This window comes from Equus asinus, chromosome 2 (genome assembly GCF_041296235.1).
Source record: "Equus asinus isolate D_3611 breed Donkey chromosome 2, EquAss-T2T_v2, whole genome shotgun sequence".
NCBI lineage: Eukaryota > Metazoa > Chordata > Mammalia > Perissodactyla > Equidae > Equus > Equus asinus.
The window spans coordinates 88,468,324-88,486,591 of record NC_091791.1 but is presented as its reverse complement, the minus strand read 5'-3'; the positions used below and the strand labels follow the sequence as shown (position 1 = coordinate 88,486,591).

The following is an 18,268-nucleotide window of genomic DNA, read 5'->3' as shown; positions in this document are numbered from 1 at the left end:
GGAAGAAAGGAAAAGTCCAGCCTGATAGCACAGGGCCAGCTTCTTTGTCCACTATTTCCTCTTTGTCCTCAGCCCCACCCAGCCCTGCTTGACCCCTGAGTGACCTGCCCTAGGGGGCCTCGATGCAGGGCCCGAGTCACCCACCACCAGCCAGAACTCAGGGGGTTCTGCTGATGGCTGGGGAGTGGGCAGAATCAGGCATCTGCCAAGTCTCCACTTCTGCTTTCTCCAGGAAATGAGCAGAGCCCCAGCTCCAGTGATTCATAGCGAAACGCAGTTGAAGACTGACAATGCTGGGCTGAGTTCTCCTCCTCCAAGCCTGGGGGGCTGTGGCCAGCTATGGGGGCACCCACGCTGTCTGACGTCTGCAGGCCCTGACTGCCACACCTCCGGGTAGGTCATCTTGCTCTTGGCTAGGCCAGGCCAGGTCAGAGGTGGACATGGGAGTCCTATCTGTTGGGACATGGGGGGGTGCTTCCTGGACAGCTAAGCTTGGGAGCACATGACCACCGGTGCCTGATCTGGGTTTGTGGATGTGGGAGAGGAGGTGAGCAAGGAGCAGGAAGTGTGTGCAGGGTGGGCAGTGTGCGTGCGTGGTCAGGGCCACTCTGCTGCCTGGGTCTGCTGGGGTGTCTGTCACTGTTGGGGTTTGCCCAGCCAGGCCGGTTTCCACCACTGTTCCTCATCCTCCTACCTCAGGTCAAGCCCTTTCCCACGATTTTCCTGAGAAAGGTGGCCTGCTATACCCGGGAGAGACTGGACACCGGCCTGTCTGTGCCGATTTCCATGGATGGAGAGAGGGACCGACTGTGGGCTCCCCTGCCCAGGCCCTGTGTAGGCCTCTGAAGGGTGCCGAGCAGTGGGGGCTGCCTCAGACTGGTCACCAAGAGAGCTGGTCTGTCCTGGCCCTGTGGTCACTCCTGGGGGTCTGGTAAGTAGGTGCCTCTTCGGGCCTCACCTTCCGCCAGTGAATTACCACATTGAACCTTAGAAACCCCGACATTTTCTGCATAAGCAGGAACCACCTTGCTCATGGAGAATTTGCTCTTCTCCCCCCTGAAATGGCACGTTATAGAACACGGAACCAATCCTTTGTCCAAACCTCCCCGAAGCGTGAGAAGTTCATCCGGTAACTAAGGATTTCATGTATCGTCCTTTCCGTGGAATGCTTCGATTTTAATATGATTTTCTGCATAGTCATCCATTTAATCATTCAACAAATATTTATCGAGAGCCATGTCCTGCCAGGCATGGCTGAAGGTGACAGGGTCAGGGAGCAGGGGTCGGTGGTACTTGGTGCTGTGGGCTGAAGTAAGATGGAAAGCAGGGGGTAGGGTGGGGGGCTGGAGGCTGGGGAATGAATGCACCTTCCGGGTGGAGACCGAAGGAAGGGAGGGAGGGCCTGAGCCATGCGGGTTTCTGAGAAGCGTTCTTGGTGGGGGAACGGAGAAGGCCCGGGTGCAGAGGAGGAGGCCTGGCAGAGGCCAGCGTGGCAGAGAGGGCTGAGGGGGCACCAGGTGACCCGGCCAGACAAGGATGGGCTGGGGTCAGGTCAGGGAGGGCCTTCCTGTCCAGCGAGAGGACCTGGGCTATACTCCTCCAGACTTGGAAGCTTTTAAATGTTGAATAGATGGAAAAGAAAATTTAGAAAAAGTGTAGGGTATAAGGGATAAAAATAACATAAACGCTGTGAGCCGCCGTCTTAGTGGTTTTTTAGAGATCATCAGCATCTTTGAATCCCTCCGTCTTCTTGCACTTCTCCCTCTCGTCAGGGAAAACTCTTGTGCTGCATCTGAGACTGACCATTCCTTAGCTTTCCCTTACAGTTTCACCTCGTATGTTTTAATCGCTAAATTTGTGTTATTTAGTTTCGCATGCTTTTGAACTGTCCAAATAGGAACTGAATATTTCTTTAAGACTTGCTTAATTTGCTCAAAATTATGTTTCTGAAATTCCCTGATATTGTTGCGTGTGCCTCTAAGTCATTCATGTCGACCGCTGTATAGTATTCTGTTATATATGAATATATTTCAATATACTTCTCCAGCTCGCTGCTGATGGGCGCTTGTGATATTTCTCGGTTTTTTGTTTTTTTCTATTACAAGCTGCCAGGGGCTCTAGCCCCTGTGCATGTGGCTAGGACTCTCCCTGGACGTGTACCCTGGGGCGTGTGTGCAAGAATTCCACAGGGTGTACGCCCGAGAAGTGGAATTGGCAGGTCACAGGGCATATATATCTTCAGCCTTACTGATGATGCCAAATTGTTTTGCACACCAATTGTATCATTTTACCCACTCATCAGCAATACGTAAAAGCTTCCTTGCTCCACGTCCCCACTAACATTTCAAATTGGTGGAGTTTTAATTTTTTTCAGTCCAGTGAAAATGAAAAGCTATCTATGTTTTTAATTTGCATTTCCTGAATTACTAAGGTTGGGCATCTTTTTAGATGTTTATTGGCCATTCTGGAATCCTTTTCCTGTTCACATCTTTTGCCCATTTCTTTATGGGGTCATCTGTTTTTCATCCCACTGATTTTCTGTAATTTAATATATATTTGGATATTAATCCTTTGTTACTTGCATATTTTGTAAATATTTTTTCTCTTGTTTGTGCCTTGTCTCCTTATGTTCTTTGTGATTTCTACTAATGACTGAATTTCTTAATTTCCAATGAGCTTAATTTATCCGTACGTTCCTTTATGACACACACTTGTCACATGTCGTCTAAGAAATTCTCCTCCACTATAAAGTCATAAAATGATTCTCTTACATTATTCAAAATATTAAAAATAATTTTCCTTTCTCATTTAGGTCTTCAGTGCCACCTAGAAATGCTTTTTCTGTATGATGCAAGATAGGCACTAATATTTTATTTTATTTTGTTTTTCCCATACCAATAACTAGGAGTCTTAGCCCCATTAATTAAAAAGGCCGTTCTTTAGCCACGGACGTCCAACAGCTCTGCTGTAAATCGAGTTCTTCTGTATGTGTGGTCTGCTTCTGGGCTCACTATTCTGTCACCTTGTTTATCCCTTTGTCAGTACTATATAATCTTATCAACTACAGGCTTATAGTAAACGCTGATATCTGGGCAGAGTCTTCTCATCTTTTCCTTCTTCTTCCATTCTGTCCTGACGTTCTTGGTACTTTTTCCCTTCATGTGAACGTTGGGATCAGCTTCTCAGGTTCAACGAAAACGCTGCGTTCAGCTTTGAATTTGGAGAAAAGTGCTATCTTTAGGAAAACGACTCCTCCAAATCATGAGCATGGCTTGTCTCCTCACTTATTAGGTCTTCTTGAAAGTATTTAAACAAAATTTTATACTTTTCTTCATAAAAGTAGTGCATATTTTGCCGAGATTTATTCCTAGGTGGTTTGTGTTTTTATATCATTTCAATTATCATTAAAATATGGGGTTTTTTACTCTTGCTGACTTCTGCTTGTATTTTAAAGAAGAATTATTTTAGCTCTTCCATGGGTGGCAAAAGAAGAAGCAAGACTATCAGTTAAGAGGCTGTGGTAACAATCCCGGCTGGAGGGCACGGTGGCGGCCCCACAGTGATAGTGGTAGAGATAATGAGAGGTCGTCAGATTGGTGAGATTCTAGATACCGTTTGAATGTGGATTTGATGATGACGTAAGCATAGAGTCAGAGAGAGAGAAGTTAAAAATGACCCCAGAGGGACAGGGAGAATGGAGTGGACATTTACTGAGCTGGGTCGAGGGCAGGGGGAGCACATTTGCAAGGTGCTCGTTATTCCAGAATATAGATTTGAATCTATAAAGATGGAGATGCTGTTAGACAGTATTAGACATCAAGTGGAGAAATGAAGTCGTGACACCCCCTGCCCTCATGTGACCTTCATGGTAGAAAAGCGCGACAGCTTGCCCACCTAGGGAGAGGGGAGATGTCTTGTGCATTGGGGAAAGGGGGATGATGAACTCGATGTTCTTAGAGCTGCCACCCAGTTATCTACAACTAGGGCCCTGCATTTGTTATCTCCCTCCAAGGGCTGATAACCATCAAAATGCACCTGTATTTTGCATCTGAAACGATGGCTCCAGGCAACACTCCCAAGGCCTTGGGTGATGGCGCCATTTGAAGCACCTGTTAAAAGCTTGTCTCCAAGTCTAGACCTGCGCTGTCTAATATGGTGGCCCATAGCCACTCCTGAAATGTGCCAGTCTAAACTGAGACGTGCTCTAAGTGTAAAACGCACATTAGATGTCAAAGATACTACAACAGCAAAAAAGTAAAATATCTCATTAATACTCAAAAATATTGATTCAATATTGAAGTGATAATATTTTGGATATATCGGGTTAAACAAAATATATTTAAAAATATATCTAAATAAATAGGTTTAATTAACTTAGCTTATTCATTTTTTACTGTTTTAACGGGGCTACCAAAAACTTTAAAATTACACATGTGGCTTGAATTTGTGGCTGGCTTCGTATTTCTGTCGGGCAGCCATCCTGCAGAGCCATGATACCTCTTGTTTCACGGCCAGAGGCTTTTGTGGAGAACACAGTTCAAGAAGGATGGGAAATTCGAGAAGTGAAAAGCTACCTGTCCCAAATAATTCCAAGGAGAAAGAAAGTACGGATTGTAAGAAGAATGGATTTAGTACTTAGAATAAACCAGACACTGGCCGGGGTCCTGGTATGTGTAACCTCACTTAATCCCCACACTGAGGTCAGTTTCATTACTCCCATTCTACAGACAAGAAAATGGAGGCTCAGAGGGTGAAGGTCCTTCACCCTCAGACAGTAAGTGACTCAGCTGAGATTTGAACATAGTTCACTTGATGTTAAAGCCTGTGCACTTTGCATTGGGCAACTCGACCGTGAAGGAGCTGAGGAAGCGACACTGCTGGAGAGAAGTGTGAAAACTGCTCTTCCCTTTTGGCAAATAGTTAATCCTTCTTTTGAGAATTCATCTTCACAGATGATTCACAGCCAGCAAAATGGTTGCACCCGGATCCTTTCTTCCAGCATCCTGCACAACAGCAGAGCATCCGTTATTAGGGAGTGAGAGAGTCAATTAAGGACCATTGAGGAAGAGAGTGCTTCTTGGTCATTAAACCTGATAATTTAAGGAAAAGGGCAGCATAAAAAAATACGTTTATTATATGAGGCTGGATGATTAATGCAAGGAAACTCCTTATACATACATCAATTACAAGTAAAATACACTTTGATGTGAAAAGTGGTATTCAAGAAAGGGGAGATACTTGATTTTTATGTTTGCAATACAATAATAATAAAATTGGCAAGTAGCACTCCAATAACAGCTTTTTAAAGGATATGCACTAAATAGAAAGAGATACACACACCTGAAGAAACTGAGTCATGGAGGTGGGCGAGGGCGTATCAGGAGTTGATAATGCTGAAACACGCTACTGGGAGCCCACAGGGCTCTCCCGTCCTCCCTTTGAGAGCGGACCAGATCAAGGAGAGGGGCCCCACCTGCAGAAGGCGGCGGGCTGGGAGATGCTATAACAGAGAGGCCTTGGCGACCTGCAGCTCCCACCGGCGCCCCCCAACCCGCCCCGTGCTCTGCCCTGAGAATGAGCATCCTTTAGAAGCGGCAGGCGGGCAGCGATACAGAAGGGCCTGCAGTCCAGGATGGGAACACAGAGCAACACAGCGCCCGCGCCTGCGCAGGGTCCTGAGGCTCCCACCGGCGTGCGGGTGCGGTTCATACAGCGCATGCGCTGCAGCTGCGCAGGGCGGTTGCCACCGTCTTGGAGGACGGCGGGGGGGTGAGAAAAGGCCTGGAGAATCAGGACGGACAAATGTCCAGGTAGTCAAAGGAAAAAAAACCCAGACAAACCAGGGGCACTACCCTGCGATCAGAACACAGTCTTATTATTTTATTTTAGTTTTTCCTTTCATACACCCGTCTCCAGGAAGCATTTCATTCTGCAAATGATGCGTTTACCATATTGGCTCCCGCTTGGGAAGGGCTGAGGGCGGGGTAGCTACCCCACTAGAGAGTGATCCTGCTGCTTCCCTTTGCGGAAGGGATCCCCCACCATCACCAGCTATAATATCACCTTCCTCCCCAGAAATGCTTCTTTTCTGACACAATTTAAAGAGTCTGAACCGTCTCATTTTTGACGTGTGTATTTTATGTGATGCTATCCCCGCCCCCAAAACATTAATTAGATAATTGTGGCCTTTTACTATTGATAGAAACTTAGAATTGAGGAAATACGGGAATGAGAACGATGAAGCGTATTCATGAGTGAGGATAACACAAGGAAGAAAGAGATGCGTAAGGCAGTCGGTACTGAGGAAAATCGCCAGATTTGGGAATTACAAAATGCACACTCTTGTTCTAATTGACTCCACAAACCGTGTCCACGCGTGAGTGACTGTCCCTCCCAGGCTCCCCCTCACCTGCACGTGGGGATGATCCTAATGCTGCACACCTGGTGTAATAATTAAGTGAGATCAAGTGTGGAGGCAGCATTGAAAACTGCCAAGTGCCATCACGTGCTGGTAGTGGCTGCTTGCTTGATTTATTTTTATTGCAGTAACATTGGTTTATAACATTATATAAATTTCAGGTGTATGTCATTATATTTTGATTTCTATGTAGATTGCATCATGTTCACCGCCCAAAGACTAATTACAATCCATCACCACACACATAGCTAAACACCCCTTTCACCATCCTCCCTCCCCCCTTCCCTTCTGGTAACCACTAATCCAATCTCTGTTGCTATGTGTTTGTTTGTTGTTGTTTTTATCTTCTACTTATGAGTGGGATCATATGGTATTTGACTTTCTCCCTCTGACTTATTTCACTTCGAATAATACCCTCAAGGTCCATCATCTATGTTGTCACAAATGGCAAGATTTCATCCTTTTTTGTGGCTGAGTAGTATTCCACTGTGTATGTATACCACATCTTCTTTATCCATTCCTCCCTTGATGGGCACCTAGGTTGCTTCCAAGTCTTGGCTATTGTGAATAATGCTGCAATGAAGATAGGGGTGCATGTATCTTTATGCATTTGTGTTTTCATGTTCTTTGGCTGAATATCCAGCACTGGACTAGCTGGATCATATGGTAGATCTATTCCTAATTTTTTGAGGAATCTCCATACTGTTTTCCATAGTGGCTGCACCAGTTTGCACTCCCACCAGCAGTGTATGAGGGTTCCCTTCTCTCCACATCCTCTCCAACACTTATTGTTTCCTGTCTTGTTAATTACAGCCATTCTGACCGGAATGAGGTGATACCTCATTGTAGTTTTGATTTGCATTTCCCTCACAGTTAATGATATTGAACATCTTTTCATGTGCCTGTTGGCCATCTGCATATCTTCTTTGGAGAAATGTCTGTTCAGATCTTTTGCCCATTTTTAAATTGGGTTGTTGGTTTTTTGTGTTGAGGTGTATCAGTTCTTTGTATATTTTGGATATTAACTCCTTATCTGAAATATAGTTTGCAAATATCTTCTCCCAATTGCTAGGTTGTCTTTTTGTTTTGTTGATGGTTTCCTTTGCTGTGCAGAAGGTTGCTTGATGTAGTCTCATTTGTTTATTTTTTCTGTTGTTTCCCTTGCCTAGTCAGACATCATCCTTGAAAATATTCTGCAAAGGCCAGTGTCAGAGAGCGTATTGCCTATGTTTTCTTCTGGAAGTTTCATGTCTTACATTCAAGTCTTTAGACCATTTTGAGTTGATTTTTGTGCATGGTGTAAGATAGTGGTCTACTTTCTTTCTTTTGCATGTGGCTGTCCACTTTTCCAAACACCATTTATTGAGCAGACTTTCCTTTCTCCAGTGTATGTTCTTGGCTCCCTTGTTGAAAATTAGTTGTCCATAAATGTGTGGGTTTATTTCTGGGCTCTCAATTCTGTTCCATTGATCTGTGTGTCTGTTTTTGTGCAAGTACCATGCTGTTTTGATTACTATAGCTTTGTAGTATATTTTGAAATCAGAGAGTGTGATGCCTCCAGTTTTGTTCTTTTTTCTCAGGATTCCTTTGGCTATTTGGGGTCTTTTGTTGTTCCATATAAATTTTAGGATTCTTTGTTCTATTTCTGTGAAAAATGTTGTTGGACCTTTGATAGGGATTTCATTGAGTCTGTACATTGCTTTAAGAAGTATGGCCATTTTAACTATGTTAATTCTTCCAATCCAAGAGTATGGAATATCTTTCCATTTCTTTGTGTCTTCTTCAATTTCTTTCAACAAAGTTTTATAGTTCTCAGTGTACAGATCTCTCACCTCTTTGGTTAAGTTTATTCATAGGCATTTTATTCTTTTTGTTGCAATCGTAAATGAGATTGTATTCTTAATTTCTCTTTCTGCTACTTCATTGTTAGTGTATAGAAATGCAACTGATTTTTGTATGTTGATTTTTGTCTCCTGCAACTTGACCATATTCGTTTATTATTTCTAGAAGTTTTTTGGTGGATTCTTTAGGGTTATATATATATATAATCATGTCACCTGCAAATAGTGACAGTTTCACTTCTTCCTTTCCAGTTTGGATCCCTTTTATTTTCTTTTTCTTGCCAGATTGCTCTGGCTGGGACTTCCAGTACTGTGTTAAATAAGAGTGGCAAAATTGGGCATCCTTGTCTGGTTTCTGTTCTTAGATGGATAGCTTTTAGTTTTTGTCTGTTGATAATGACATTAGCTGTGGATTTGTCATATATGGCCTTTATTATGTTGAGGTACTTTCCTTCTATACCAATTTTATTCAGAGGTTTTTTTCTAAAATCATAAATGGGTGCTGTATCTTATCAAATGCCTTCTCTGCATCTCTTGAGAGGATCATGTGATTTTTAGTCTTCATTTTGTTAATGTGGTGTATCACGTTGATTAAATTGCAGATGTTGAGCCATCCCTGCATCCCTGGAATGAAACCCACTTGATCATGATGCATGATCTGTTTAATGTATTGTTGTATTCAATTTGCTAGTATTTTGTTGAGGATTTTTGCATTGATGTTCATCAGTGATATTGACCTGTAATTTTCCTTTTTTGTGTTGTCCTTGTCTGGTTTTGGTATCAAGATAATGTTGGCTTTGTAGAATGAGTTAGGAAGCTTCCCCTCCTCTTCAATTTTTTGGAAGAGTTTGAGAAGGATAGGCATTAAGTCTTCTTTGAATATTTGGTAGAATTCACCAGGGAAGCCGTCTGATCCTGGACTTTTATTTTGGGGGAGGTTTTTGGTTACTGTTTCTATCTCTTTACTGGTGATTGGTCTATTCAAATTCTCTATTTCTTCTTGATTCAGTTTTAGAAGGTTGTATGATTCTAAGAATTTATCCATTTCTTCTAGATTATCCAATTTGTTGGTGTATAGCTTTTCGTAGTATTCTCTTATAATCTTTTGTGTTTCTGAGGTGTCTGTTGTAATTTATCCTCTTTCATTTCTGATTTTATTCATTTGAGCCTTCTCTCATTTTTTCTTGGTGAGTCTAGCTAAAGGTTTGTCAATTTTGTTTATCTTTTCCAACAACCAACTCTTGGTTTCATTGATTATTTCTATTGTTTTTTAGTCTATTTCATTTTTTTCTGCTCTGATTTTTATTATTTCCTTCCTTATACTGATTTTGGGCTTTGTTTGTTCTTCTTTTTCCAGTTCCTTTAGGTGCACTGTTAGATTGTTTATTTGAGATTTTTCTTGTTTGTTGAGCTAGGCTTGTATTGCTATAAATTTCCCTCTTAGAACTGCTTTTGCTGTATCCCATAGATTTTCGCATGTTGTATTTTCATCTTCATTCATCTCCAGGTATTTTTTGATTTCTCCTTTGATTTCTTCATTGACCAAGTTGTTGTTCAGTAGCATTTGTTTAATCTCCACATATTTGTGTCTTTTCTGATTTTCTTACTGTAGTTGATTTCTCGTTTCATACTATTGTGGTCAGAAAAGATGCTTGGTATTATTTCAATTTTCTTAAATTTATTGAGACTTGTTTTATGGCCTAATATGTGGTCAATCCTGGAGAGTGTTCCATGTGCATTTGAAAAGAATGGGTATTCTGCGGTTTTTGGGTGGAATGTTCTATGTATATCTATCAAGTCCATCTGGTCTAATGTTGTCATTTAAGGCCAGTGTTTCCTTCTTGAACTTCTGTTTGGATGATCTATCCATTGGTGTAAGTGGAGTGTTAAAGTCCCCTACTATTATTGTGTTACTGTCTATTTCTCCTTTTGGTCTGTTAGTAATTCCTTTATATATTTAGGTGATCCTATGTTGGGTGCATGGATATTTACAAGCGTTATATCCTCTTGTTGGATTGTTCCCTTTATCATTATGTAGTGTCCTTCTTTTTCACTTTCTTACAGTTATTGTTTTTTTTTTTTTAAGATTTTATTTTTTCCTTTTTCTCCCCAAAGCCCCCCAGTACATAGTTGTATACTCTTCGTTGTGGGTTCCTCTCTAGTTGTGGCATGTGGGACGCTGCCTCAGCGTGGTCTGACGAGCAGTACCATGTCCGCGCCCAGGATTCGAACTGACGAAACACTGGGCCACCTGCAGCGGAGCGCGCGAACCTAACCACTTGGCCATGGGGCCAGCCTCCTTACAGTTATTGTTTTAAAGTCTGTTTTGTCTAAGTATTGCTACTCTCACTTTCTTTTCTTTGTCATTTGCATGGAGTATCTTTTTCCATCCCTTCACTTTCAGTTTGTGAGAGTCTTTAGGTCTGAAGTGTGACTCTTGTCTGCAGCATATGTATGGGTCTTGTTTTTTTAAATACAATCAGCCCCTCTATTACTTTGGTTGGAGCATTTAGTCCATTGACATTTAAAATAGCTATAGATAAATATGTACTTACTGCTATTTTGTTACTTTTTTTCTTGGTGTTTTAGTAGTTTTCCTCTGTTCCTTTCTTCTTCTCTCACTCTCTTCCTTTGTGGTTTGATGGCTTTGTTTAGTAATGTGTTTGGGTTCCTTTCTCTTAATTATTTGTATATTTATTATAGGTTTCTGGTATGTGATTACCATAAAGTCCATATATAATAATCTATGTATATAGCAATCTATATTGAGTTGATGGTCTCTTTAGTTTGACTTCTTTCTAAAAGCTCCACTCTTTTACTCCCCTCCTCCCACCTTTTATGTTTTTGATATCATATATAACCTACTATTTTGTGCATCCATTACCCTTTTATCATTCAAACAGGTAGTTTTAGTACTTTTGTCTTTTGACCTTCACATTATCTTCATAGGTGGTTGATCTGCTACCTTTACTGTATATTTACCTTTACCAATGACTTTATTGCCTTTTTTTAAAAAAGTAATTTTCTTCTTCCTATTTGTGGTCTTCTTTTTCCCAATTAGATAATTCCCTTTAGCATTTCCTGTAAAACTGGTTTCTTAGTGATAAACTCCTTTAGTATTTGCTTGTCTGGGAAACTCTATCTCTCCTTCCATTCTTTTCTTTCTTTGTTTTTTTTAAAGGTTGGCACCTGAGCTAACATTTATTGCCAATCTTCTTTTCTTCTTCTTCTTCTCCCCAAAGCCCCCCCAGTACATAGTTGTATATTCTAATTGTCCTATGTGGGACACTGCCCCAACATGGGTTGATGAGCAGTGCCATCTGTGTGCCCAGGATCCAAACCGGTGAAATCCTGGGCCACTGAAGCTCAGCACATGAACTTAACCACTAGGCCACAGGGCTGGCCCCCTCTCCGTCCATTATGAATGATAACCATGTCAGGTAGAGTATTCTTGGCTGTAGATTTTTTCCTTTCAGCACTTTAAACATATGTTACCACTCCCTTCTAACTTGTAAGGTTTCTGCTGAGAAGTCAGCTGATAGCCTTATGGGGTTTCCTTTGTATTTCATTTGTTGCCTTTCTCTGACAACTTTTAGGATTCTCCCTTTATCTTTAATTTTGGACATTTTAATTATAATGTGTCTTGGTGTGAGTCTCTTTGATTTTATCTTGTTTGGTGCTCTCTGTGCTTCCTGTACCTGGATGTCTGTTTCCTTCCTTATGTTAGGGAATTTTTCAGCTATTATTTCTTCAAATAGATTCTCTGCCCCTTTGTCTCTCTCTTCTCTTTCTGCTTCACCTATTATGAATGTTAGTGTACTTGATGTTGTCCCAGAGTTCCCTTACACTGTTCTCATTCTTTTTAATTCTTTTATATATTCAGCTTGGGTGACTTCCCCTAGTCTTTTGTTCAGCTCGCTGATCTGTTTTTCTGTATCATCTACTCTGCTGTTGGGTCCCTCTAGTGAATTTTTCATTTCTGGTGTTGTATTTTTCATGACTGATTGGTTCTTTTTTATATTTTCCAATTCTTTGTTGATGTTCTCACTGAGTTCATCCAGTCTTCTTCCAAGATCAGTGAACATCCTTATGAGTTTTTGTTTGAACTCTTTGTCAGGTAGATTGTTTATTTCTATTTCATTTAGTTCTTTTTCTGGGGTTTTGTCTTGTTCCTTTGCTTGGAATGTATTCCTTTGCCTCCTCATTTTTCCTGATTCTCTGTGCTTATATCTATGTATTAGGTGGGTCAGCTATGTCTCCTGATCTTGGAGAAGTGACCTTATCTAAGAGATGCCTTATGAAGCCCAGCAGTGTTCTTCCCTCTCATCATCAGTTCCAAATGTTTCAGGAGTGACCCCTGTGTGGGCTATGTGTGTTCTTCTGCTGTGGCAGGGTTGCTCTTGCTGCAGGTTCCTGGGGAGGTTAGGCAGTCCCCCTGGCTGGCTGGTTGTAATGCTCAGCTGTGTGTGTCTGCTATGGACCCTTCAGTTACTTTATCGGGTTTGGGGATCCCCAGCACAATTGGCTGCAAGGTCTAATAGCACATTCATGTAGCAGTTTTTTTGTTAAGTGAGTAGGTCCCCAGCATGGCTGGTTCCTAGGCTCATGGGCTTACAATTGCTGTAGGCCTCCAGCTTGCAAGGCTGTTGTCAGCTCTCTCAGGATTGCAGCTGAGTGGGTCTGGCCCCAAGCACGGGGCCACTCAGTTGTTTCAGGCTTTGGAAGGTGGACCGATCCCCTATGTGGCTGTTTGAGAAGCACAGGTCTTTTGCCACTGATAAGCCCCATGGCCCACAGTCCGCATACACTGTCACATGCACAGTCTTGGCCTGTGCACACATCTTGATCCATTGAAGTGGACCCAGTTACCCCACTGCAGAGTCCCCCATGCTGCATCCTCCACCTGCTCCTCACACATGCCCTGCCCCACAGAGGCAGATCCACTCTCCTGCCTGCAGAGGATTGAGGCACTCAGCCTATGCAGGCTGACAAGCTGCTTGAGGGCTTGCTGTTGGGTGTGACCAGTGCCTAGGGTGGGCTGCCTGCCCTGGCTGAGCTGGATTAAATCAGCACTTGAGTGGGTGGGACAGACCCTGGGCTAACAGGTCAGGGGAAGAACTCCAATGGTGTCTGCCAGCCTGTGTGTCAGCACACCTGCACTAGGTCACAATAATGGCTGCCGCCAATGTCTCAGTCCCTAGAGAGGTCTCTCCTCTCACTGAGATGCACCCAGAGTCTCTTTTCACCAAAGGACTGTGCACCTTTCTTTCTGGTGATTTTAGGTTGCTTTCTGAGATGGGTGAATTTGTGAATGGGCCCTTTAAGAGCTGGCTTTTTTTCTGCTTACATCCAATAGGTTTTCTAGGTGTATTCCCCATTGTAGTTAATAGCCAGCAAAGGCAGATATTACAGCACTTGTCTCAGTTGCACTGAGTCCAAAGGATGCTCGTAGCGGTAATGCTCCCCTGCTCAGGTCCCCCACTCCTCCAAGGAAGGCTGCTGTCTAATCACAGGATGGCCTGGTGGTGGAAGGAGTTGGGAAGTTGGAGAGAGGAGGGTGATTTCTTGGTTGGGGCATCAGGGAAACCTGTGTCCATGAGGCAGCAGTGAACTGTGAGTGGAAGGCAGCAGGATTGAGATGCGTGGAGCTGAGGGAGGAGCACTCCAGGGGAGAAGAGACTCTGGAGTAAAAGCAAAGGGTCTGAGTATGTGTGGACAGTTCATTGGACTACACCCACTGGGGGTGCAGTGGGAAATCAGGCAAGGAAGGGGGTTGGGCCATATCCTTGAGGGCCAAGAGCTTGGGAATGTTCCTAAAGGACACAGGAAGCCATTGAAGACGTCTGAGCAAGGGAGTGACGTGATGGAGCTGTGCTCTCAAGTCTGCCATTATGGGGTGGGGTGGAGGTGCTGGAGAGACTGGAGGCAGAGAGGCCTACCATGGCAAGGCTGGGAGAAAGATGGATAAGCAATGGGCCCACTGGGCTGCCAGGAGAAAGCCCACAGAGGGCAGGCACCCAGAGAACCCATCTCACCCACTCATGTAGCATTCTGAGGTGCCTTGGCTCCTTTCGATTCTCCTTGGGTGCCATTCTCCCATTTCCTGGGCACAAAGAGGAATTAGGACTGGGTAAGAAAATATTCCCAACACATCAAGAAGTTCAACAGCTTGCAGGAGACTCGTACTGGTTACACACATATCCAGGTTTCAGAGGAGAAATTTGAAGGCTCTGGACATGAGGCTAATTTGAGAACTAGACCTCTATTAGTGGACAGACCTGTAAGGGGCATCTATTCCAGACACCTCGTGTTTCAGGTGGGGAACTGAGTCACAGAGGGCTGAAGAGACTCACCTCAGTGGCCGACACATCTGCCTCCCAGCTGCCAACAATGTGTTTCCTTTTTCTGCATTGTGCTGAAAAAGCATCACACGGCAAGGTTGCATCTGCAATTTCTTTTTCTCGTTAACCTAAAAGCAGAGTTTTCTGGATCCAGATCTTCCTGGCTTGGTAGAGGACAGGGAGCCCGGGAAAACTGCTAACTCTCTTTATGTGCAGTGCAGGTGGTCTGTGCCCTTCCTTTATTGAGAATTTTATGATCCACAAGTATTAAGAATTCTTAAATTCTTTAATTTAGTAATTAATTCTGCGAGAATTAAGAGATGCTTAAATCCTTACAGGAATGCATACTTCTAGATTCCTTTGATAGGTTAACTAGTGGTTTTTGTGCTTATTTTCTGACCAAATTATACTTGCAATTTAATAAGCTAAATAGGATAAGGACATGAGCCAACTGATCCTGGAAATCTTTTCATCACTCTCACGAGTAGCCTGAGAAGCATAAAGGATGCTGCAAAGTCCTGGTGGTTTCACTCCTCCTGGAGTTTGGAGGTTGACGAGTGGACTCGGGGCAGCTCAGGGTCTGGAGACCTTCTTGCCCTAGCCCCTCCCACACTGTGCACCCTTCTCCTACCCCGAGTGTCTCCCAGCAGTACGAAACCATCTACGGTTCAGCCTCCCCTCTCCCGTCCCTTTACATGTCCTTCCACTGGAAGCAATTCTCTTGAATCTGCCCACAGCCTTATTTCTCCTCCCCTCAGGCTCCCTCTCCAAAGACCCTGCCTCTGTGAAGCCCCTCCTACCATCTTCCACCTTCATCCCACCCCATCTCCTCCCCAACAATCTGCTTCCTCCCTCTGCTCCCTTTGTGCTGGATCTCTGCACCAAAGGGTTTATCTCAGGCATCATATTGTAGCATCCCTTTTCCTGCCTTCTCTCCTTGGCTGCCATTGAGCACCTAGGGGCAGGGGCTGGCTCTCTGGGCAGGCCCAGCATCTAGCACAGGGTCACTGTACACCATCCATGTTGCTCCTTACTGAGAGCCCCACAGTGACTGCCAGGACCACTGCATGGAACGAGGGCCATGTCCATTCCTGGCATTCACAACCCTTTCACTACCTGCACCCTCACCCCATCTCTGCTCCCTGTGCTCTGGCCTCTCTGAACCCCATCCACATCCCTGAACACGGATGCTGCCTGGAGTGTGTCCATCTGGATTTGAGAGCACCTCTTCCTCGGCCCTCAGTGCCCATCATGGGCACCATCTTTTCTGAGATGCCCTTCCAGACCCAGGCTCCTCCCAGGCTGGGCTATGAGCCTCCTCTGTGCCCCACAGACAGGCACCTCCCTGCCCAGCACTGACCCCCCCTGTGTCTGCTTCCTCGCTGCTGCCCTGACCGTGAGCTTTCAGGTCCAGGGCGTGGATCAGGGGTGATTCTGCTCCTTACATGTTTAATAACCAGACAACCCTCCACGCAGAGAAAGCCAAGTAGAGCCGCAGATCTGGTGGCTCAGCCGGGAGGCTCAGTGATGAGCGCTGGGTGTGCTGCTGGTGTCAGCCCAGGAGTGACTGGCTGGCTGGTGCCTACCTCATGCTGGGCTAGTGCCTTAGCCTTGCGGCTCCCAGAGAAGAACTATTTCCTGGGGGATGGCAAGACCACAGGGTCCTGCTCCGGCCTGCTTGCTTGCGGTGTGAGCTTAACCTCCTATGGCCTAGGGGTCAGCAAGAACTTTGCAAGGCCAGCCGGGGAACCCCTGCAGCGCTGCTGGAGTAAGCATTTCCAGCTCGTCCCTGAGACGTCCCTGAGGCATATCCTTACACTGCTGACCACTGTTTCAAGCCAGCCCAGAGTGGGGAAAGGGAGCAGGGGCTTTGAAGCCAGAAGAGGCTGGGTTGGGTCTTAAATTCTGACGCTTATTAGTAGTTTGATTTCAAATAAGTTACCTGTTTTCTCTGAATCTCAATTTCTCTCAGTCTTGCTTTCCCCATCTGTCTAATGGGAATGGTAATATCTACCTGACGAGTTTTCTAAGGTTACAGAACACTGATGGCTCTGTGAGTAGGTGCTCATCATGGCCGTTCTCACTTAAATAGCATTTCCTTACATACCAGTGGAGACCCAGCCCCGGCTTAGCTCCCTCATTGGAGAGGCTCTGATGATGGGGGCTGGGCTTCTTGTTACTGTGCTGTCACCAGCTGAGGTCTTGTGCTGACAGCGATAGCTCGGTTGCAGCTAAGCTCTGGGGTCTGGCCAGGGGAACTGCTCCCTGGCAATTTTCAGCAATGTGGAAGTCAGTACACATACCGAGACACAGAACTAGGCCCCTTTGGCAGGACGCGGGAGTTCCTATATTCTGCTGCTGTTGCAAAAACCACAGAGGTGTGAGCTGGCCAGGAGTGCACGGACTGGAATCAGAAAAAGGAAGCGTGGAGGGCCATGGGAGGTGTTGCCCAACCTGCCCGGTTCCTGCCAGGTGGAGTCCCCATCTTAGTCTTTAGGGGAATTTTTGACCTTCTGGAAACAACCCGTGCTATCTCCTTCTCCTCCTGAGTCACTGGAGGCAGGATGTGGGGTCCTGGGCTCTCTGCCTTGACTCTCGACAACCGGAGTGGGTTGGGGTCAGCACCAGGGTGATTGCTGGCTGTGCCCCAGTCCTTGCCCTGGAGCTGGACACTGGGCCTCAGGACACCTCTGGTGCTGCCCTCTCCTCTGTCCCCCCAGCCTTTGTCTGTGGAGCTGCCGTTGCCCGGCCTGCCCCTCCTCTGGTGCCCCCTGCACGTGCTCCTGTTTTTATCCTGTGGCCTCACTCTAGGGGACAGCCCTTCTGCTCCTGTTTCCACCCTTTATCTTCGAGATGGCCGCATCCTCATTTCTAGCCCTCTTGCCGTGCCCTCCCAGGCCCCCACCTTTAAGGTCTCAATTTGGTCCACTTTGTGTCCTGATGTACATTCAGACCAACTCCTCGTGGTGACAAACCTGAGACTGGACAGACTCCGTGGCCATGCCAGTGGGGTTGTGATGCAGAAGAGAAGCCGGGGCGAGGGTGGGACCAGGGCCTCTTACCCCAGCCTCAAGGCTGGACCCCAAAGAGTGACTGAGACCCCAGAGCAGAGGGCCCTGTGGGCTGAGGCTCCCTTGGGAAGCGCAGGGAGATTTAGTGGGCTTCTAGGCAGCGAGGTGCACAGTGGGGATGAGGTGGGGCCTGTGTGGGGCTGAGGCTCTACTGTGAGACCTGCCATCTGGGGGCAAGAAGAATAGGTGCTTCATGGACACCCAGCCTGTGCTGTACATGCTCTTACGTACATTCTCTAGCTTAATTCTTTCCACAACCTGTGAGGAAGACATTATTCCCATTTTACAGCTGCAGACACTGAGCCTCAGAGAGCCTGCGTCACTAAGGCCACAGGTTAGAAAGAATTAGAGCTAGGTTTTGAATCAGATCTGTCTGGCACTGCTCTGGGTCAGCCTGCCCCTGGAGCTGGGCGGGGAGTGGGTGAGACAGGCCCAGCCGAAAAGTCTAGGTTCAGAGTAGGGGTGTTGTCTTACCAGGGAATCGATGCCGGAGGCCGTCCCACAGCCCAGACTCACAGGGCCCATCTCCAGACGCACAGAGCTGGCGTGACGCTGGGCCTGGCGCTTAACCCAGGAGATGCTGTCTGGCCTTGGGAC

General features: G+C 45.5%; 1 protein-coding gene across 7 annotated transcripts in view; it reads left to right on the top strand.

Annotated features, from left to right (window-relative positions):
- Positions 1-262: 262 nt before the first annotated feature.
- The window catches only part of WDFY4 (WDFY family member 4), a 301,742-nt gene continuing 283,736 nt past the window's right edge, over positions 263-18,268 (top strand). For 5 of the 7 annotated variants that reach the window (XM_070493276.1, XM_070493259.1, XM_070493286.1 and 2 more), the window contains exons 1-2: positions 264-393; positions 700-931. The gene's annotated coding sequence lies outside the window, so the exon portion shown is untranslated. Of the gene's footprint in view, positions 394-415; positions 548-699; positions 932-18,268 lie in introns of those variants that run through there. The other 2 variants (XM_070493267.1, XM_014841545.3) reach the window with 2 other exon arrangements.